The sequence below is a fragment of the Ranitomeya imitator genome, chromosome 7, assembly GCF_032444005.1.
Source record: "Ranitomeya imitator isolate aRanImi1 chromosome 7, aRanImi1.pri, whole genome shotgun sequence".
In the NCBI taxonomy this organism is placed as follows: Eukaryota; Metazoa; Chordata; class Amphibia; order Anura; family Dendrobatidae; genus Ranitomeya; species Ranitomeya imitator.
In genome coordinates this window covers 186,068,798-186,092,295 of record NC_091288.1, presented here as the reverse complement: position 1 = coordinate 186,092,295, position 23,498 = coordinate 186,068,798, and the positions used below count along the sequence as shown (strand labels likewise).

Genomic DNA, 23,498 nt, shown 5'->3' with positions numbered 1-23,498 from the left:
CTGCCACATTTACCCAGTGTGCAGATAGGGAGATGTAACGTCCCTGCCCATACTTACTGGTCCACGTATCGGTAGTTATCTGGACCTTGCCACTGATGGCGTTGCACAGTGCACACCTGATTTTGGTTGCAACATGTGTGTGCTGGGCAGGGATGGCCAACTTGAAACATTAGTGGTGGATGGGAACCACGTACTTAGCAACAGCCACCACCATCATTTATTTAAAATGTTTTTTCTCCATCAGCTGGAATGGCAGTGTTTCAAAGGCCAGGAATTGGTAAATGCTGTTATTCAGGACCAGGGCCTGTGGGCGGGTAGTGGGGTATTTCCTCTTTCTCTATGGGGTTTGGGTGATGGAGAGATGAACACTTCAATGGGACAGGGTGGAGATGCTTGGTGACACTGCTGGTGCTGTCACATCCTGTCTTTGCGGGTAGGCTGTTGTTCGTGAGCTGGATGAAGAGGTCAAGACAGCAGCAGAAGAGGGAGCAGGAGGAAAGCTCACATCTGTCATGTTTTTTTTTTAAGGTGTCTACTCTACTGCTGCTCGTACTTAGAACTCAGATGCAGGTGGTGCTCAGGTTAAGAAAATGTTAAAAAAAAAAAAAAAAAATCAGAAGAGACTGCTTCATGACTTTGGGCTGATACTGCTTGGCCGATTTGCAAAGGGGTGAGGTGGTAGAAAGATGCCCACGGTCCTCAGGTGAAAACTGCGCTTTCAGCAGTGGGCCCAGTGGAAGGAACTAGAGGCGCTCTCAGCCATCATAGATGAGGAGGTTTTATTGTCCTGTGATTTAGGTCTGATCCAGGGTTGTGAAGTCTCCAGGAGGTCTGAGGGAAACATTCCTTAATTGATGGAGCAAGATAAATACATGCGACACATTCATTCCAGCTGTGTCACAGGTCGTCAGAATTTTGTAAACCATTAGTACAAAAAAAAATAAAAAAGTATGTAAATATTGCCTAACATTCCAGAGATACATTATTCCTCTGGAAAATATGTCACAGCCTGTCCCATCAGTGGTGGCAGCAGCACCCTCAGAGGAAGCCAGCTTATATCTTTTACAGAAAAAACAATTATGGATTTAAAAAAAAACACCCAAGTGCGGGTCCGGTCTACTGGTGAGGACGTCCCTACAGATAGTTTCCCCAATAACCTGCAATGTGTAAACTCAGCCTGATACAGATCCAACTCCTTACTCTCCACTAATGTCACCCCGCGCTTAAGAATTATAGAAATGAAAATTCAACTCATAGCTGTCAAACAATTTTATTACAAGTCAAATAGTTAGAAATAAAAGAGATATATAAATATATGCATAAATACAAATGAATAAGTTGTGTTTTAGAAATCAAAACAATAAATTAAACATTAAAGACAGATTAATGATAAAAAAGCAAAACACATTTTGTGCCAAAATCCCCTGTGCTTTAGCTGCAAAAATGGTATTGTGGTGCTTAAAGGGAACCTGTCACCCCCAAAATCAAGGGTGAGCTAAGCCCACCAGCATCAGGGGCTTATCTACAGCATTCTGTAATGCATTCTGTAATGCTGTAGATAAGCCCCCGATGTATCCTAAACAAATGAGAAAAAGAGGTTAGATTATACTCACCCAGGGACAGCACGTTCCTGTCCAATGGGCATCGCGGTCCGGTCCAGCACCTCCTATCTTCATCAGATGACGTCCTCTTCTTGTCTTCTCACTGCGGCTCCAGCACAAAGTACTGCAGGCCCCAGGCCTCTCTGACCTTTCCCGGCGCCTGCGCACCGCAGCGTGAAGACAAGAAGAGAACGTCATCCTAACAAGATGTGAGGCCCCGGACCGCGACGCCCATCAGATCGGACTGCCTGCGTGAGTATATTATAACCTCTTTTTCTCATCTTTTAGGATACATCGGGGGCTTATCTACAGCAACAGCATTACAGAATGCTGTAGATAAGCCCCTGATGCTGGTTGGCTTAGCTCAACTTGAATTTTGGGGGGAGGCAGAGGGACCCGACGGGGCCGGGGAGGCAGAGGGACCCGACGGGGCCGGGGAGGCAGAGGGACCCGACGGGGCCGGGGAGGCAGAGGGACGTTTTGCTTTCTTGGGGTTTTTTTTGTAGGAAATATACTCATCTATCTGACATTATCAGACACCCACAGTGCCATCACTTTGGGTCCTCGCATGGATTGTGGGGGCACAAGCATTCCACTTGGTGAAGAGAAGTCCAGTGATGAAATTACATCTGCAGGGAGGTCACTGCTCTGGAGGACACAGGATGGGGAAAAGCTACAATACCTAGAATAAAACAGAAAAAATCATGCAGAAAACAAGTAGTGGCTGACACCAGTGGCCACCGGGCTAATACTGAACAGAATAGCGTGCGAGGAGAGAATAAAGCCCGGGATCTGGAGACATTATCACGCAGTTTTGCTCCCAGAGGTCATAGGTCAGTCGTCATCCTGACATCATGTGCGCCCAATAATATTAATGAGAGAGTTTTATGTTAAATAAAAAAAAAAAAAACACAACAGGACCGACTCACCATCAGGCAGAGATTCTCATGTTAAGTAATATCAATCCCTCAGATCTCCATCATCATTCATCCCCTCCCCTGTTCGCCCCCTCACTGGTAGCACTATACTTCCCTACACACCCCCCACCGCAAGTGACATCACACACTGACCTGCACAGTATGTGACAACAGCCCCCCACACCATGCAGACCCATGCAAATAACAGCCCCACTCAGCAGGTAGACCCCCCTGCACACAGATCCCCCACGCATGCAACATGACCCCCTTCCCAACAGAGACTCCAGCACACAGCCTCTCTTCCCCAGAGACCCCCAGCACGCTGCCCCCCTTCCCAACAGACACCCAGCCCCGCTCGCAAGGAACATGACCCCCTTCCAACAGAGACCCCCAGCATGCAGTCTCCCTTCCCCAGGCAGGCCCCTCCAGCACGCAGTCCCAGGCAAGCAACGTCACCCCCTTCCCCAGGCAGGCCCCTCCAGCACACAGTCCCAGGCAAGCAATGTCACCCCCTTCCCCAGGCAGGCCCCTCCAGCGTGCAGTCCCATGCAAGCATCACCCCTGTCCCCAGGCAGGCCCCTCCAGCGTGCAGTCCTATGCAAGCATCACCCCTTTCCCCAGGCAGACCCCCAGCACGCAGTCCCACGCAAGCAACGTCACCACCTTCCCTAGGTAGCGCCCCCAGCACACAGTCCCACGCAAGCAACGTACCCCCTTCTCCAGGCAGACCACCAGCACGCAGTGCCATGCAAGCATCACCAGCTTCCCCAGGCAGACCACCAGCACACAGTCCCATGCAAGCACCATCTCCCCCGGCAAACCCCCCCTTCCAGCATGCACATGCAGCCCCATGCAAGCAACATCACTCACTTCCACCAAGGCAGACCCCCTCCAGCATGCACATGCAGCCCCATGCAAACATCACCACCCCTTCTCCCCAGGCAGACCCCCCTCCAGCATGCACATGCAGCCCCATGCGAGCAACACTCACTTCCCCCAAGGCAGACCCCCTCCAGCATGCACATGCAGCCCCATGCAAACATCACCACCCCTTCTCCCCAGGCAGACCCCCCTGCAGCTTGCACATGCAGCCCCATGAAAGCATCACCCCCTTCTCTCCAGGCAGACCCCCCTCCACTATACACATGCAGCCCCATGCACATGCAGACCCACGCAAGCATCACCCCTTTCTCCCCAGGCAGACCCCCCTCCAGCATGCACATGCAGCCCCATGCACATGCAGACCCACGCAAGCATCACCCCTTTCTCCCCAGGCAGACCCCCCGTCCTGCATTCACATGCAGCCCCATGCAAACATCACCCCCTTCTCCCCAGGCAGACCCCCTCCATCATGCACATGCAGCCCCATGCAAGCCCCCTCAAGCATGCACGTGCAGCCCCATGCAAGCATCACCCCCTTCTCTCCAGGCAGACCCCCGTCCAGCATGCACATGCAGCCCCATGCACATGCAGCCCCATGCAAGCATCACCCCTTTCTCCCCAGGCAGACCCCCGTCCAGCATGCGCATGCAGCCCCATGCAAGCATCACCCATTTCTCCCCAGGCAGACCCCAGTCCAGCATGCACATGCAGCCCCATGCAAGCAGCATCACCCCTTTCTCCCCAGGCAGACCCCCGTCCAGCATGCGCATGCAGCCCCATGCAAGCATCACCCCTTTCTCCCCAGGCAGACCCCCCTCCAGCATGCACATGCAGCCCCATGAAAGCATCACCCCCTTCTCTCCAGGCAGACCCCCCTCCACTATACACATGCAGCCCCATTACCCCCTTCTCCCCAGGCAGACCCCCCTCCAGCATGCACATGCAGCCCCATGCACATGCAGCCCCACCCCTTTCTCCCCAGGCAGACCCCCCGTCCTGCATTCACATGCAGCCCCATGCAAACATCACCCCTTTCTCCCCAGGCAGACCCCCTCCATCATGCACATGCAGCCCCATGCAAGCCCCCCTCAAGCATGCACATGCAGCCCCATGCAAGCATCACCCCCTTCTCTCCAGACAGACCCCCGTCCAGCATGCACATGCAGCCCCATGCAAGCATCACCCCTTTCTCCACAGGCAGACCCCCGTCCAGCATGCGCATGCAGCCCCATGCAAGCATCACCCCTTTCTCCCCAGGCAGACCCCAGTCCAGCATGCACATGCAGCCCCATGCAAGCAGCATCACCCCTTTCTCCCCAGGCAGACCCCCGTCCAGCATGCACATGCAGCCCCATGAAAGCATCACCCCCTTCTCTCCAGGCAGACCCCCCTCCACTATACACATGCAGCCCCATGCAAGCAACATTACCCCCTTCTCCCCAGGCAGACCCCCCTCCAGCATGCACATGCAGCCCCACGCAAGCATCACCCCTTTCTCCCCAGGCAGACCCCCCATCCTGCATTCACATGCAGCCCCATGCAAACATCACCCCCTTCTCCCCAGGCAGACCCCCTCCATCATGCACATGCAGCCCCATGCAAGCCCCCTCAAGTATGCACATGCAGCCCCATGCAAGCATCACCCCCTTCTCTCCAGGCAGACCCCCGTCCAGCATGCACATGCAGCCCCATGCACATGCAGCCCCATGCAAGCATCACCCCTTTCTCCCCAGGCAGACCCCCGTCCAGCATGCACATGCAGCCCCATGCAAGCATCACCCCCTTCTCTCCAGGCAGACCCCCGTCCAGCATGCACATGCAGCCCCATGCACATGCAGCCCCATGCAAGCATCACCCCTTTCTCCCCAGGCAGACCCCCGTCCAGCATGCGCATGCAGCCCCATGCAAGCATCACCCCTTTCTCCCCAGGCAGACCCCAGTCCAGCATGCACATGCAGCCCCATGCAAGCAGCATCACCCCTTTTTCCCCAGGCAGACCCCCGTCCAGCATGCGCATGCAGCCCCATGCAAGCATCACCCCTTTCTCCCCAGGCAGACCCCCCTCCAGCATGCACATGCAGCCCAATGAAAGCATCACCCCCTTCTCTCCAGGCAGACCCCCCTCCACTATACACATGCAGCCCCATGCAAGCAACATTACCCCCTTCTCCCCAGGCAGACCCCCCTCCAGCATGCACATGCAGCCCCACGCAAGCATCATCCCTTTCTCCCCAGGCAGACCCCCCGTCCTGCATTCACATGCAGCCCCATGCAAACATCACCCCCTTCTCTCCAGGCAGACCCCCTCCATCATGCACATGCAGCCCCATGCAAGCCCCCTCAAGCATGCACATGCAGCCCCATGCAAGCATCACCCCCTTCTCTCCAGGCAGACCCCCGTCCAGCATGCACATGCAGCCCCATGCAAGCATCACCCCTTTCTCCCCAGGCAGACCCCCGTCCAGCATGCGCATGCAGCCCCATGCAAGCATCACCCCTTTCTCCCCAGGCAGACCCCCGTCCAGCATGCACATGCAGCCCCATGCAAGCATCACCCCTTTCTCCCCAGGCAGACCCCCGTCCAGCATGCGCATGCAGCCCCATGCAAGCAGCATCACTCCTTTCTCCCCAGGCACTTACCTGATCTGTGACTATGGAGAACGACCCAAAACACTCCAAATCTTGCACAAAATCCTCGAAATCCCGCCATGACATCCACAGCTTCCTCCTGTCTGCTCTGCTCTATGGAGGAAGAGGCAGATCCTGCACAAAACACTCAAAATCTAAATCCTGCACGAAATCCCGCCATGACATCCACAGCTTCCTCATGTCTGCTCTGTCTGCTCTATGGAGGAAGAAGCTCCGCCCCTTCCGGTCACATGGGCACAACGTCAGCAGAGGTCCCTTAGCCCAGGGGTCCCCAACTCCAGTCCTCAAGGCCCACCAACAGGTCATGTTTTAAGGATTTCCTTTGCATTGCACAGGTGATGCAATTATTACCTGGGCAAGACTAGGGAAATCCTGAAAACATGACATGTTGGTGGGCCTTGAGGACTGGAGTTGGGGACCCCTGCCTTAGCCGACTTGGATTTAGCCTCTACCCTTAGCCTAGAGTGTATGGGCTCCTTCCTGGTTTCCTGACTGCAGCCCATACACTCTAGCCGCCTCAGTACTGAAGATGCTAGAGTGTATGGGCTCCTTCCAGGTCCTGACTTCAGCCCATACAGTCTAGCCGGCTCAGTACTGAAGACGCTAGAGTGTATGGGCTGCAGTCAGGTATATATTCTTGAAGATAGCAGACTTTATGGGCTGCTGCCTGGCCCTGACTGCAGCCTATACATGACACTAGACTGTATGTGCTCCTTCAAGGTATAAATTATTAAAACCAGCAGAATATATGGGCTCCTGCCAGGTCCTGACTGCAGCCCATACAGTCTAGTCAGCTCACTGGTGAAGACACTAGACTGTATGGGCTCCTGTCAGGTATATATTATTGATGATATCAGAATGTATGGGCCCCTGTCAGGTATATATATTAGTGATGATATCAGAATGTATGGGCCCCTGTCAGGTATATATTACTGATGATATCAGAATGTATGGGCCCCTGTCAGGTATATATTACTGATGATATCAGAATGTATGGGCCCCCTGTCAGGTATATATTAGTGATGATATCAGAATGTATGGGTCCTGTCAGGTATATATTACTGATGATATCAGAATGTATGGGCCCCCTGTCAGGTATATATTAGTGATGATATCAGAATGTATGGGCCCCTGTCAGGTATATATTGCTGATATCAGAATGTATGGGCCCCTGTCAGGTATATATTGCTGATATCAGAATGTATGGGCCCCTGTCAGGTATATATTACTGATATCAGAATGTATGGGCCCCTGTCAGGTGTATATTAGTGATGATATCAGAATGTATGGGCCCCTGTCAGGTATATATTACTGATGATATCAGAATTTATGGGCCCCTGTCAGGTATATATTACTGATATCAGAATGTATGGGCCCCTGTCAGGTATATATTAGTGATGATATCAGAATGTATGGGCTCCTGTCAGGTATATATTAGTGATGATATCAGAATGTATGGGCTCCTGTCAGGTATATATTAGTGATGATATCAGAATGTATGGGCCCCTGTCAGGTGTATATTAGTGATGATATCAGAATGTATGGGCCCCTGTCAGGTATATATTACTGTAGATATAGACTGTACGGGCTCCTGTCAGGTGTATATTAGTGATGATATCAGAATGTATGGGCCCCTGTCAGGTATATATTACTGATGATATCAGAATTTATGGGCCCCTGTCAGGTATATATGCTGCGATTGTTCTCGTTTGCCGATTCGGCATGAAAAAATAATCACAGATGTGATCTGCCCCATAGATTAACACTGGTCCGAGTGCCATGCGATGTTTTCTCACATAGCGCTCGTCCGTATTCTACGCTAGTGTGACCCCGGCCTTAAACTTATGAAGAGACACAGACCACCTGCAGCTCAGCCTTCATCAATATTTAAATTACAAGTTTTTCACCATCCAAAAAATGCTATTTTTTACCTAGTTCCATAGGTTTCTTAAAGGGAACCTGTCACCAGGGTTTCCCCATATATAGTACCACCAGAACCTATATGCCCTTATACACACCCTTCTACAGTGCTGTACCGTACATACCGTATATACTCGAGTATAAGCCGAGATTTTCAGCCCACTTTTTTGGGCTGAAAGTGACCCTCTCGGCTTATACTCAAGTCATTGTCGGCAGGGGAGCGGCGGCTGTCACATACTCACCTGCTCCCGGCGCGGTCCCTGCATGTCCGATGGTCTCCGGGCAGCTCTTCCTTTGTTCAACGGTCACATGGAACCGCTCATTAATGAATATGGATGCATATTCATTACTTTAATGAGCTGTTTGTGACAGCTGAACATAGGAAGACGCTGCCGACTCCCGGAGACCATCTGACAGTGAGAAGCTGCCAGGGACCGCATCGGGAGCAGGTGAGTATGACGGGGGAGGTGAGCATTGCGCGATATTCACCTCTCCCCTTTCCACCACTGCGGGCCGCTCTGTCCTCTGGCTGAACAGTCAGTGCAGAGGATGGAAGACAGAGCAGCGCGCAGCAGTGGAAAGTGCCCGGGGGCCTGAGCGAAGAGAGGCGAGTATGTGTTTTTTTTTATTTTATTCGCAGCAACAGCAAATGGGGCATAATGTGTGGAGCATCTCATGGGGCATAATCTATGGAGTAAAATCTATGGAGCATCTTATGGGGCCATCAACCTTTATGCAGCATTGTATGGGGCAAAAGTTTCTATGAAGCATCTTATGGGGCCATTATTAACATTTGTGCAGCATTATATGGGGCATATTTTAATAGGGGCATATTTTAATATGGAGCATCTTATGGGGCCATCATAAACTTTATGGAGCATTATATGGGGCTCCTCATTCAATATGGATATTCAAAAACACTTAACCTACTGATGTCTCAATTAATTTCACTTTTATTGCTAAGGCTTATACTCGAGTCATTAAGTTTTCCCAGTTTTTTGTGGCAAAATTAGGGGGGGGGGGGGGAGTGGTCGGCTTCTACTCGAGTATATACGGTATGTCCCTAAGCCAATGTGCATAATGTAAATAACTTCTTATACTCGCCTACGGGGCGGTCCGGTGTTATGTTTGGCGCTGGTCATCATCCGGCACAGTCCTTCCCGTGGATGATGTGTTCTACATCATCCACACAACCTCCCTCATCACGCTTCTGTACAGGAACACTTCTCTGCCGAGCACAAAGCAAAGTACTGCAACGGGCAGAAAGAAGTGCGATGCACAGGAGCACGATGGAAGACACCGTGTGGATGACATAGGACGCGTCATCGACTCAAAGAAAGAAGGACGGTGATAGAAGAGGAGAAGGCCCCGGATTAAGACTAGCAAAGCCCATTGTATGGGGCTAGGCAAGTCTTAAGGGCATACAGATAGTGGTTGTGCTTTATAAAAATGCTGTATATAAGGGTATACAGGCAGTGGGCCTACTATATATACACAGCATTCTAGAATGCTGTATATAAAGGCATATAGATAGTGGTCGTACTTTATGTGGGGGGGGGGGGGGGGCGGCACAGAAACAATGTTTGAATACCCTGTAGTAAGTGAACGGCTACAGTGCAAGAAAATAAAGGGTACTTAGTTAACACTTTTTTGGGGGCCTGAGAAAGGAGTCAGAGAAGAGCATCGGGGCGGACGCGCTGCTGTGAATGTCAGTGTCTATATCTAGCACGGCATAATTTTCATAACCAGCAGAGGGAAAGCTGACAGCTGATGTTAATATTCTGGAAAGGAGCCAATAACCATAAAGGTTCCCAGGCTATTAATATCAGCTCACAGCTGTTTGCTTAGCCTTTACTGGCTATTTTACAGTGGGACACAAAATATTGACATGGGGTCCCCCTATAAAAGCTGTAGGCTGATATTAATAGTCTGTGAAGAGGCCATGGATATTGGCAGCCCCAGAGGCTAAAAACCATCAGCTCTCAGCCATCCCAGAAATGGCGCATCTTATAGATCTGCCAATTCTGGTACTTAGCCTCGCTCTTCCCACTTGCCCTGTAGCAGTGGGGCTCAGATTTGTGGGGTTGATGTCATTATTTTATTGTCAAGTAACATCAAGCCCACAGGTTAGTAATGGAGAGGCATCTATCAGACACCTCTCCATTAGTAAGCTGGCCTACTGTCACCTTACAATACAAAGGTGACATTAACCCCTTATTACCCCATATGCCACCGCTACAGGGCAGTGAGAACAGAGGCTGAGTGCCAGAATTGGCGCATCTTACAGATGCACCTTTTCTGGGGTGGCAATAACCATGGTCCCTCTCTAGGCTATAATATCTGTCCTCAGTCACTGACTTTCCCTCTGTGGCACAGAAAATTGTGTGGGAGCCCACGCCAGTTTTTTCAGTGAAAACATTTTTATTAAATACATACAGGTCCCAAATTTTACACACACACATACTACTAACCGTATTAGTCACTGACCTATATAAATCTAACCGTTCTGCAATGGTTTACTGTATGTAAACCATGTCTCCTATCCTGCAATGATTTGACAGAAGCCGACAAATTAACTATTTGTAAATATTGTAAGCTGTCAGTGTGATTTTACTGTACACTGCACCTGAATTGCAAGCCTTTAAAAGGACACCGTTGCGTATTTCTCGCAAGTCACACTGATGGCCCGTGTGGTATGAGTTTTTCTTGCATAAACAGACTTTCATTGGGGATTCTCGGCTGATATACGGTGCAAATCGCAGCATAGTGCAATTTCACTCGCACATATAATACGGCCGTGGAAAAAAAAAAAAAAGTGATGGGAGCTGCCCAACAGATTAACATTGGTCCGAGTGCTATGCAATTTTTTTTTTTCTCGCATAGCACTCGTCCGTATTCCTCTCTAGTGTGACTCCGGCCTTAAAGGGAAAATCATTCAAAATTTGAAAATTTCTATTTTTTAAAGTTTCTGATATTTTTACAAAATAAAGCAAAACATATTAACCCACGTTTATCATTAGCCCAAGTTTACCATTATCATAAAGTCCAATATGTCAGGAAAAACAACAACCTCAAAATCAATGGAATATGTTGAAGCATTCCAGAGTTATTACTACATAAAGTTACACTGGTCAGATTTTAAAAAATTGGCCCCGTCACTGAGGGGTTAAATGCTTGTACAAGTGAACATTGTTTCAAAAGTGGTTTACCTGTCTAAGGCTGCCATCACACTAGCAGTATTTGGTCAGTATTTTACATCAGTATTTGTAAACCAAAACCAGGAGTGGGTGATAAATACAGAAGTGGTGCATATTTTTCCATTATACTTTTTCTCTAATTGTTCCACACCTGGTTTTGGCTTACAAATACTGATGTAAAATACTGACCAAATACTGCTAGTGTGATGGCAGCCTAAGACTGGTTTCACACCAGCGTTCGGCAGCCTTCTTCCTCTGTTAAGCCCCACCCACTGCTACACCTCTTCTTTCAGCTCCGCCTACGTCTGCATGCATCCCCTATCTTTAACATTTGGTATACAGGCACGTGTCGTTTTGACGATGCGCTGAACTGCGTCGAACGCAACATGTTGCATTTTGTTGCGGTCGGCGCAGCGTTAAAACAACGCATGCAGAGGCATCCGCTTGGCCTGCGTACCCAATGTTAAAGATAGGGTATGCAGGACGCATGCAGATGCAGGACGCATGCAGACGTAGGCGAAACTGAAGGAAGAGGTGCGGCATTGGGCGGGGCTTAACGGAGGAAGAAGGCTGCCATCCGCAGCCCTGCCGAATGCTGGTGTGAAACCAGCCCAAGGCTGTTATTATAGCACCTTACGTCTTACGCTAAGTTCACATTGCGTTAGTGCAATCCGTTAAGCGCATAGCGCTAGCGGATTGTGCTAACGCAATGTTTCTAGAGGGTCGGCGTTCACCCTCCCCGCTAGCGCAGATACCCGATCTGCGGTAGCGAGGAACGGGCCTCGGACGCTGCAAGCAGCGTCCGAGGTCCGTCACAAAAGAACGGCACATCTCTAGCACGTGCCGAAAATGGCATGCGCTAGTGATGTGCTTCAGCTAAAAGTAACATTGCTGTCAATGGGTGCGCTAACGGACCTGTTGCACGGCGTTAATTTCGACATTTTCGCCGTGCAACGCAGTCCGTTAGCATTAACCCATTAACGCAATGTGAACCTAGCTTTACACAGATACATCATGGGCTTGTCCTGCCCTACGCATGAAATGAAAGACAAATACAATGTGGAGACTTAATCAGAGCAATCTTTTATTTACATTCAGAACTGGTTTTAGAGGTAAACAATTACCATTTCTCACAGAAATCTCAGACTTTTACTTATAGAAATACTGGATAAATATCATGTTAACATTAGATATAGAAATATTTCTAATTTTATAAAACTGCCTTTTTTTGCATAGAAAAACTTTATGCCTTTCCTTGTTTCATTTTATGCCTTTGCTTGTTTCATTTTATGCATTTCTAAAGTATTGTAAAAATGTAATATGCTGTTGGTGCATGCGGGCAGGACTATCGGTAGGGTATGCGGCTCTGAAGCCCCCCCCCCCTCAGGCCTGCCTCCGGTGTCTGAGGTTTTGGTGTCCCGGACCAGAGATCATAATGCCGGCCTTGAATTGTGAAGGACACGGCAGCCGATCCTGAGAAACATCCAAGGTGGGAATGCCCCATCATGTCGAAGAGAGTCTGCTAGATCCAGGCCTAGCAGACCAGTGCTGGTGGGTTCATGGATGCCAGGAGGGAGCTGGCCTAAAGGAAGGTCTCGTCTTTTCCTGGCGGGTCAGAGAGTTGTCCCGTCGTTTTTTTTTTTTTGGACAGAACATTTCCAAAACAACCAAATTTGAACAGATCTCTTGGGAGGCAGACTTTAGTCCTCTGTTGCAGAAGCGAAGTACTCTTAAACTGATAGGCGCAGAGTAGGACGCACTAGAAAGTTGGCGTGCATGATTGTTCAGGGCGCTGGCGGTGTGGACCAGCCACCAGAGAAGGCCTAGACCAAAGCCTGGATATTTTAAGAGCAAGGTCACAGGAGCCTCTGGAAAACGTGGAGGCTGCATGAATAGGAAGGTTTCCTCAGGAGACATCCACATTGCTCAGGGGAAAACTAGGACATATTTGTCCTGTGTTTTTTTTTTTTTTTTTAAAGTAGCCCCCTTACTGCCTCGTAGGATATACCAGTCCTTAAGATCACAAATCCTTTTTCGCAGAGCGATGATTAAGATGGGCATGGAATAACCTGGACGCAGAGAGGCGAGAGGGTAGGGCGATTCGTGGCATGAACGGTCCTCCGGGGAACCCCAAACACTCTTGATGTGTTAGGGCCTTGCCTCGTAGACCACAGATGATATGGTAGTGACAATTCTAGGTGGGAGATTAGAGTGACAATTCCACTGTCGCCCTCAAAAGCCATATCTGGGATGAAAAAAGAAAAATCGTTAATAAAAAAAACTCTCAAAACCTAAGGCCTAAACTGGGCTGGGCGGTCAAGACCCATGTCTTCCTCCTACTGATATTAAGTTAAAACGGATTAGCTTTGTACTAGTTGGTGGTGTACCCTCCTCTACAGGAAATACCTAAAATTTTTTTTTGCATAGCATAAGCAGCATACACCCATTTTTTTTTTTTTGTGTACCCCAATGAAGCATTAGCTCCCCCACATCAACCAGAAGGCCACACAGCATAACCTCGCTCCCCCAGTCAGAAACCTCCACCTCACATTATCCAGCGGACCCCACAGGATAAACCCAAAGCCCACCAGACATTCCCTCCCACAAGCGTAAATCCCCATATGACGCCCCCTGCCCCCAACCATAAATCCCATCAGACACCCCCCCCAATCGGATGCCACCCCAGCTTAACCCCCCAGCATAAACCCCCATCGGACGTCCACCCCTCCTCCAAGCATTACTCCCATCGTACACCACGCCCACCCAATAATAAACCCCCACCGGACGGCCAAACCCCCACAAGACGTGGACCCCCCCATCCAGCACACACCCCCATCCAGCACACACCCCCATCAGACGCGGACACCCCACCCAGCACAAACCCCCCATCGGACGTCCACCCCCGACCCAGCCTAAACTCTTATCGGACGTCCACCCCCGACCCAGCCTAAACTCTTATCGGACGTCCACCCCCGACCCAGCCTAAACTCTTATCGGACGTCCACTCCACCCAGCCTAAACTCTTATCGGACGTCCACTCCACCCAGCCTAAGCCCTCATCAGCCCCCCAAACCCAACCCATAAGCAGGTCGCCCCCCAATAAAGGGGATCCCTCCGTAAGCGGCAGGTCGCCTCCCCACGTCCCACCACAGGCAGGTCGCCTCCCCACGTCCCACCACAGGCAGATCGCCTCCCCACGTCCCACCACAGGCAGGTCGCCTCCCCACGTCCCACCACAGGCAGGTCGCCTCCCCACGTCCCACCACAGGCAGGTCGCCTCCCCACGTCCCACCACAGGCAGGTCGCCTCCCCACGTCCCACCACAGGCAGGTCGCCTCCCCACGTCCCACCACAGGCAGGTCGCCTCCCCACGTCCCACCACAGGCAGGTCGCCTCCCCACGTCCCACCACAGGCAGGTCGCCTCCCCACGTCCCACCACAGGCAGGTCGCCTCCCCACGTCCCACCACAGGCAGGTCGCCTCCCCACGTCCCACCACAGGCAGGTCGCCTCCCCACGTCCCACCACAGGCAGGTCGCCTCCCCACGTCCCACCACAGGGGTCCCCCAATAGCCTGCAGCAGGTCTCCCCCCACATCCCACAAGCAGATAGCCCTCAAATCCCACAACAGGGGTCCCCCACTAAAAGGGGTCCACCCCGTAAGCAGGTCACCTCCAAACCCCACCACAGGGGTCCCCCCCAACAGCCAGCAGGTGCCCCCCAAAATCCAACCACAGGGGTCCCCCACAATAGTCAGCAGCAGCAGGTGCCCCCCAAAATCCCACCACAGGGGTCCCACCACAATAGCCAGCAGCAGCAGGTGCCCCCCACAACAGCCAGCAGCAGTAGGTGCCCCCCCAAATCTCACCACAGGGGTCCCCCCACAACATCCCACCACAGGGGTCCCCCACAACATCCAGCAGCAGCGGTGCCCCCCCAAAAAGCCCACGACGGGGGTCCCCCACAACAGCCAGCAGCAGCGGTGCCCCCCCAAGAGCCCACCACGGGGATCCCCCACAACAGCAGCGGTGCCCCCCCACAAAGCCCACCACAGCAGCAACGGTGTCCCCCCACAAAGCCTACCACAGAGGTCCCCCACAGCAGCAGCGGTGCCCCCCCCCACCACGGGGGTCCCCCGCAACAGCCGGCAGCAGCGGTGCCCCCCCCACAAAGCCCACCACAGGGGTCCCCCACAGCAGCAGCGGTGCCCCCCCCACAAAGCCCACCACGGGGGTCCCCCACAGCAGCAGCGGTGCCCCCCCACAAAGCCCACCACGGGGGTTCCCCACAGCAGCAGCGGTGCCCCCCCACCACAGGGGTTCCCGACAGCAGCAGCGGTGCCCCCCCACAAAGCCCACCACGGGGGTCCCCCACAGCAGCAGCGGTGCCCCCCCACAAAGCCCACCACGGGGGTCCCCCACAGCAGCAGCGGTGCCCCCCCACAAAGCCCACCACGGGGGTCCCTCACAGCAGCAGCGGTGCCCCCCCCCCACAAAGCCCACCACGGGGGTCCCCCACAGCAGCAGAGGTGGCCCCCCACAACAGCCGGCCGGCAGCAGCGGTGCCCCCCCCCACAAAGCCCACCACAGGGGTCCCCCAAAGCAGCAGCGGTGCCCCCCCCACAAAGCCCACCACGGGGATTCCCCACAGCAGCAGCGGTGCCCCCCCACCACAGGGGTCCCCGACAGCAGCAGCGGTGGCCCCCCACAAAGCCCACCACGGGGGTCCCCCACAGCAGCAGCGGTGCCCCCCCACAAAGCCCACCACGGGGGTCCCCCACAGCAGCAGCGGTGCCCCCCCCCACAAAGCCCACCACGGGGGTCCCCCACAGCAGCAGCGGTGCCCCCCCCCACAAAGCCCACCACAGGGGTCCCCCACAGCAGCAGCGGTGCCCCCCCACAAAGCCCACCACGGGGGTCCCCCACAGCAGCAGCGGTGCCCCCCCACAAAGCCCACCACGGGGGTCCCCCACAGCAGCAGCGGTGCCCCCCAACAAAGCCCACCACGGGGGTCCCCCACAGCAGCAGCGGTGCCCCCCCCACAAAACCCACCACGGGGGCCCCCCACAGCAGCAGAGGTGGCCCCCCCCCACAAAGCCCACCACGGGGTCCCCCACAGCAGCAGCGGTGCCCCCCCCACAAAGCCCACCACGGGGGTCCCCCACAGCAGCAGCGGTGCCCCCCCACAAAACCCACCACAGGGGTCCCCCACAGCAGCAGAGGTGTCCCCCCCCACAAAGCCCACCACGGGGGTCCCCCACAGCAGCAGCGGTGCCCCCCCACAAAGCCCACCACGGGGGTCCCCCACAGCAGCAGCGGTGCCCCCCCCCACCACGGGGGTCCCCCACAACAGCCGGCAGCAGCAGTGCGGTCCCCCAAAAAAGCCCACCACGGGGGTCCCCCACAGCAGCAGCGGTGCCCCCCCACCACGGGGGTCCCCCACAGCAGCAGCGGTGCCCCCCCCACAACAGCCGGCAGCAGCGGTGCCCCCCCCCCCCACAAAGCTCACCACGGGGGTCCCCCACAGCAGCAGCGGTGCCCCCCCCACAAAGCCCACCACGGGGGTCCCCCACAGCAGCGGTGCCCCCCCACCACGGGGGTCCCCCACAGCAGCAGCGGTGCCCCCCCACAAAGCCCAGCACGGGGGTCCCCCACAGCAGCAGCGGTGCCCCCACCACCACGGGGGTCCCCCACAGCAGCAGCGGTGCCCCCCACCACCACGGGGGTCCCCCACAACAGCCAGCAGCAGCGGTGCCCCCCCCCCACAAAGCCCACCACGGGGGTCCCCCACAGCAGCAGCGGTGCCCCCCCCACAAAGCCCACCACAGGGGTCCCCCACAACAGCAGCGGTGCTCCCCCCAGAAAGCCCACCATGGGGGTCCCCCACAGCAGCAGCGGTGCCCCCCCCACAAAGCCCACCACGGGGGTCCCCCACAGCAGCAGCGGTGCCCCCCCCACAAAGCCCACCACAGGGGTCCCCCACAGCAGCAGCGGTGCCCCCCCCACAAAGCCCACCACAGGGGTCCCCCACAGCAGCAGCGGTGCCCCCCACACAGACAAGCAGGTCGCCCACCACAGAGCCTCCCCCCAATAGCGAGCAGCAAGTAGCATTTTTTCACCCTGAAACCACTAACCTCCATGTGCCATGGCGTCCACAAGCTATAATCCTGCTGCTTTGCTTTGCCGCCTTCATGATGTGACTGAAAACACGCCCCCTCCCGATAGGACACGCCCCCGGAAATGACGTCACACCTGGAAGGAGCCCATACACTCTAGCATTTACCGATACGATCTGCGGGAAAGGAGCAGTTCGCTGCCGGCAGAGCTCTTTCTCCGTCCTGTGTGAAGCGGGCCAGCAGCCATCACCAAGCCGGGGCTGCAGCTCTTCGCCCGGCGCTGGGCCACGGCCAGTGATCATCTGGTGTTTCCCGGAGCCTTTGAGCTGCTGATTAGGTTCATCTGGTGAGTATGCTGGGACTTGTAGTGGTGGTTGCTGTGGTAACGTGCCTGCCAGTGGCGTAACTACAAAGTTAGGGGTCCCGGTGCGAACTTCCAAATGGGGCCCCCCCCCTGCAGCCCTGCCATACAACTCAATGTAACCCCCATAGAATAATGGCCACACATGATGCTCAATACTGTATAATGGCCACACATGATGCTCCATAGTGTATAATGGCCACTAGGGTTGAGCGAAACGGGTCGAAATTGTTCAAAAGTCGCCGACTTTTGGCAAGGTCGGGTTTCATGAAACCCGACCCGACCCCAGTGGGGGGTCGGCCATGAAGTCGGCGATCTTTTGAATCTGGAATCGGAATTCCGATCCCGATTCCCGATATGTTTAAGATATCGGGAATTGGTATCGGAATTCAGATTAAAGTGTAAAATATAGAATTAAAATAAAAAATATTGCAATACTTACCCTCTGACGCGCCCTGGTACTAACCGGCAGCCTTCCTCCTTCGAATCCGCGCTTCTAGGACCTTGCCGTGACGTCGCGGTGACATCGCGGCTTGTGATTGGCCGCGCGGCCGCCCATGTGACCGCTCGCGCGGCCAATCACAAGCCGCGACGTCACCCGCGACGTCACTGAAGGTCCTGGAAGGGCTGATTCTTAGGAAGGAAGGCTGTCGGAAGGAAGCAGGGCGCTTCCGAGGGTGAGTATATACCTAATAGGAATAGACTCACCCTCGGAAGCGCCCTGTTTCCTTCCGACAGCCTTCCTTCCTAAGAATCAGCCCTTCCCGGACCTTCGGTGACGTCGCGGCTTGTGATTGGCCGCGCGAGCGGTCACATGGGCGGCCGCGCGGCCAATCACAAGCCGCGACGTCACCCGCGACGTCACCGAAGGTCCTGGAAGGCTGATTCTAAGGAAGGAAGGTTCCCGGTTAGTACCAGGGCGCGTCAGAGGGTAAGTATAAGGATATTTTTTATTTTAATTCTATATTTTACACTTAAATATGGATCCCAGGGCCTGAAGGAGAGTTTCCGCTCCTTCAGACCCTGGGAACCATGGAAACCCAATGCACTGCATTGGGTTTCGAGTTTCGGCCGACCCCGACCCCGACTTTTTTATAGGATCGGCCGATTTCACTCGACCCGACTTTTCCAAAAGTCGGGTTTCGTGAAACCCGACCCGATCCTATAAAAGTGAAGGTCGCTCAACCCTAATGGCCACACATGATGCTCCATAGTGTATAATGGCCACACATGATGCTCCATAGTGTATAATGGCCACACATTGCTCCATACTGTATAATGGCCAGACAGTGCTCCATACTGTATAATGACCACCCACACATAGTGCTCCATAGTGTATAACGGCCACACAGTTCTCCATACTGTATAATGACCACAAATGATGCTCCATACTGTATAACGGCCACACATGATGCTCAATACTGTATAATGACCCCCCTCCTGTATGCATGGCTCATCTCCCTCCTATCCCATATACATAGCTCATATTACCCCTCCTGCATGCATGACTCATATCTCCCCCTGTATGCATGGCTCATATTCCGCCCCTGTATGCATGGCTCATATTCCCCCCTGTATGCATGGCTCATATTCCCCCCTGTATGCATGGCTTATCTCTCCGCTCCTGCTCGGCGCGCCGGCTTATGTCCTCCTTCATCCCCCGGCCCTCATACTCACCTGTCTTCCCACTGCACGGCCGTGCCGACATCCCTCGCGCTCTGCCCCGACTCCAGGCGCCGGCGCAGCACCTTCTTCCTGCTTGAGCGGTCATGTGACACCGTTCATTAAGATCATGAATATGCGCATATTCATGATCTTAATGAGCGGTGTCACGTGACCGCTCAAGCAGGAACGAGCTGCAGTGCAGACGCCGAGACCATCGCTGGAGCAGGGTGAGTATTCAAGGCAGCGGCGGCGGGGGGGCCCTGGAGCGGGGGGAGGCACTGCCAGTCCGAGCCTGCCTGCCGGGCCCGGGCCCCTGACCTGCCGGGCCCGGTCGCACTGGCGACCGCTGCGACCGCGGTAGTTACGCCACTGGTGCCTGCTGAGCTCAGCACATACTTCAGCTGATCATTGCTGTTTATTACTGATTCTGGTGTCTGTAGTGTTCTAGGGCTGTGGGACTACAAATCCCACAATGCACTTGTGATGACTGGTTGCAGGCCTCTTACATGTCCTTTAATTGAAGGGGCTGTAACAATTCCTTCACTGCAGGCTGTAGCTGGGCTGTTCTATACCCATATAATGGAGAGTGGCCACATAACCCCAGTGTCAGACTGGGCAGTGCCCCCCAATCCTGCAGTCAGACCCCCATACCAGATACTGATGGTGACTAAATCTATATGACAAAAAGCTGAATATAAAACAGTCCCTGAACCCAGAGGGTAGAATGGGGATGGAGCTCCTGTCCCCCCACCCTGATCCTGCTTGGGGGTCCCACAAGTGATGCTAGAATCATTGCCTGGATAGAGGCACAATTTACAGGGGGTGCAGATTTTCCATCACCCCGTAGTACAAAATGCCGCCTTTAACCCCTTAAGCCCCAAGGGTGGTTTGCACGTTAATGACCGGGCCAGTTTTCACAATTCTGACCACTGTCCCTTTATGAGGTTATAACTCGGAAATTTGGCGAAAATTTGGCAATTTTCCCACTTTGAATTTTTATGTCCTTAAATCACAGAGATATGTCACACAAAATACTTAATAAGTAACATTTCCCACATGTCTACTTTACATCAGCACAATTTTGGAACCAAAGTTTTTTTTTGTTAGGGAGTTATAAGGGTTAAAAGTTGACCAGCAATTTCTCATTTTTACAACACCAATATTTTTTACGGACCACATCACATTTGAAGTCATTTTGAGGGGTCTATATGATAGAAAATACCCAAGTGTGACACCATTCTAAAAACTGCACCCCTCAAGGTGCTCAAAACCACATTCAAGAAGTTTATTAACCCTTCAGGTGTTTTACAGGAATTTTTGGAATGTTTAAAAAAAAAAAAAATGAACATTTAACTTTTTTTCACAAAAAATTTACTTCAGCTCCAATTTGTTTTATTTTACCAAGGGTAGCAGGAGAAAATGGACCCCAAAAGTTGTTGTGCAATTTCTCCCGAGTACACCGATACCCCATATGTGGGGGTAAACCACTGTTTGGGTGCATGGCAGAGCTCGGAAGGGAAGGAGCACAGTTTGACTTTTCAGTGCAAAATTGACTGGAATTGAGATGGGACGCCATGTTGCGTTTGCAGAGCCCCTGATGTGCCTAAACATTGAAACCCCCCACAAGTGACACCATTTTGGAAAGTAGACCCCATAAGGAACTTATCTAGATGTGTGGTGAGCACTTTGACCCACCAAGTGCTTCACAGAAGTTTATAATGCAGAGCCGTCAAAATAAAAAAAATCATATTTTTTCACAAATATGATCATTTCGCCCCCAATTTTTTATTTTCCCAAGGATAAGAGAAGAAATTGGACCTGAAAAGTTGTTGTGCCATTTGCCCTGAGTACGCCGATACCCTATATGTGGGGGTAAACCATTGTTTGGGCGCATGGCAGAGCTCTGAAGGGAAGGAGCGCCGTTTGACTTTTCAATGCAAAATTGACAGGAATTGAGATGGGACACCATGTCACGTTTGGAGAGCCCATGATGTGCCTAAACATTGAAACCCCCCACAAGTGACACCATTTTGGAAAGTAGACCCCCTAAGGAACTTATCTAGATGTGTTTTGACAGCTTTGAACCCCCAAGTGTTTCACTACAGTTTATAACGCAGAGCCGTGAAAAATTATTTTTTAGTCCCCAGTTTTGTATTTTCCCAAGGGTTACAGGAGAAATTGGACCCCAATTTGTCCTGAGTACGCTGATACCCCATATGTGGGGGAAACCACCGTTTGGGTGCATGGCAGAGCTCGGAAGGGAAGGAGCGCCATTTGGAATGCAGACTTAGATGGATTGGTCTGCAGGCGTCACGTTGCATTTGCAGAGCCCCTGATGCACCTAAACGGTAGAAATCCCCCACAAGTGACCCCATATTGGAAACTAGACCCCCCCAAGGAACTTATCTAGATGTGTTGTGAGAACTTTGAACCCCCAAGTGTTTCACTATAGTTTATAACGCAGAGCCGTGAAAATAAAAATTTTTTTTTTCCCTCAAAAATGTTTTTTTAGCCCCCAAATTTTTATTTTCCCAAGGGTAACAAGAGAAATTGGACCCCAATAGTTGTCCAATTTGTCCTGAGTATTCTGGTACCCCATATGTTGGGGTAAACCCATGTTTGGGCGCACGGGAGAGCTCGGAAGGGAAGGAGCACTGTTTCTTTTTCAATGCAGAATTGGCTGGAATTGAGATCGGACGCCATGTCGCGTTTGAGAGCCCCTGATGTGCCTAAACAGTGGAAACCCCCAATTCTAACTGAAACCCTAATCCAAACACACCCCTAATCCCAACCATAACCCTAACCACACCCCTAACCCTGACACCCCTAACCCTAATCCCAACCGAAAATGTAATCCAAACCCCAGCCCTAACTGTAGCCCCAGCCGGGAAATGGAAATAAATTTAAAAAAAAATTAATTGTTTTGTTTTTCCCTAACTAAGGGGGTGATGAACGGGGGTTTGATTTACTTTTATAGTGGGTTTTTCAGCAGATTTTTATAACTGGCAGCCGTCACACACTAAAAGACGCTTTTCATTGCAAAAAATATTTTTTGCTTTCCCACATTTTGAGACCTATAATTTTTCCATATTTTGGTCCACATAGTCGTGTGAGGTCTTTTATTTTTTGCGGGACGACTTGACGTTTTTATTGGTACCATTTTTGGGCATGACATTTTTTGATCGCTTTTTACTTTTTTTGTGAGGCAGAATGACCAATGACCAACTATTAATTAATTTCTTTTTTTTTTGGGGGGGGGGGGGGGGTGTTCATACCGTTCCACGTTTGGTAAAATGGATAAAGCAGTTTTACTCTTCGGGTCAGTACCATTACAGCGATACCTCATTTGATTTTTTTTTATGTTTTGGCGCTTTTATACGATAAAAACTATTTTATAGTAAAAATAATTACCGTATATACTCGAGTATAAGCCGAGATTTTCAGCCCAAATTTTTGGGCTGAAAGTGCCCCCCTCGGCTTATACTCGAGTCACGGTAGTGGCAGGGTCGGCGGGTGAGGGGCTGAGGGCGCTGGGGTATACTTACCTAGTCCCAGCGATCCTCGCGCTGTCCCTGCCGTCCCACGGGCTTCCGCGCTGCAGCTTCTTCCTCTCTTCAGCGGTCACGTGGGACCGCTCATTAGAGATATGAATAAGCGGCTCCACCTCCCATAGGGGCGGAGCCGCGTATTCATTTCTCTGTCAGCGGTGCCGGTGACCGCTGACAGAGAAAGAAGCTGCAGCGCGGAAGACAGGAGGGGACAGCGCGAGGATCGCCAGGACTAGGTGAGTATGTTATATTCACCTGTCCTCGTTCCAGCCGCCGATCCATCTTCCCGGCGTCTATCTGCGCTCTGACTGTTCAGGTCAGAGGGCGCGATGACGCACTAGTGTGCGCGGCGCCCTCTGCCTGATCAGTCAGTGCAGACAGACGCCGGGACCAGACGCTGGGAGCTGCAAGTAGCGAGGTGAGTATGGCTTTTTTTTTTTTTTATTGCAGCAGCAGCGGCCATCGCACAGATTAATGTGGGGCATCTATGGGCCACTATGAACACTGCAGAGCACTGTATTGGGGCATCTATGGGGCCACTATGAACACTGCAGAGCACTGTATTGGGGCATCTATGGGGTCACTATGAACACTGCAGAGCACTGTATTGGGGCATCTATGGGGCCAATATAAACACTGCAGAG

General features: G+C 52.6%; 1 protein-coding gene and 1 long non-coding RNA gene across 2 annotated transcripts in view; one reads left to right on the top strand and one right to left on the bottom strand.

Annotated features, from left to right (window-relative positions):
* LOC138645810 (oocyte zinc finger protein XlCOF6-like) overlaps positions 1 to 23,498 on the top strand; it is an 86,621-nt gene that overhangs the window by 20,117 nt on the left and 43,006 nt on the right. The window lies entirely within an intron of this gene.
* LOC138645118 (uncharacterized) lies at positions 12,231 to 17,455 on the bottom strand. Its single transcript, XR_011314709.1, has 2 exons — positions 17,299 to 17,455; positions 12,231 to 13,411 (listed from the first exon to the last, which is right to left on the bottom strand). It is a non-coding gene; the product is annotated as an uncharacterized lncRNA (long non-coding RNA).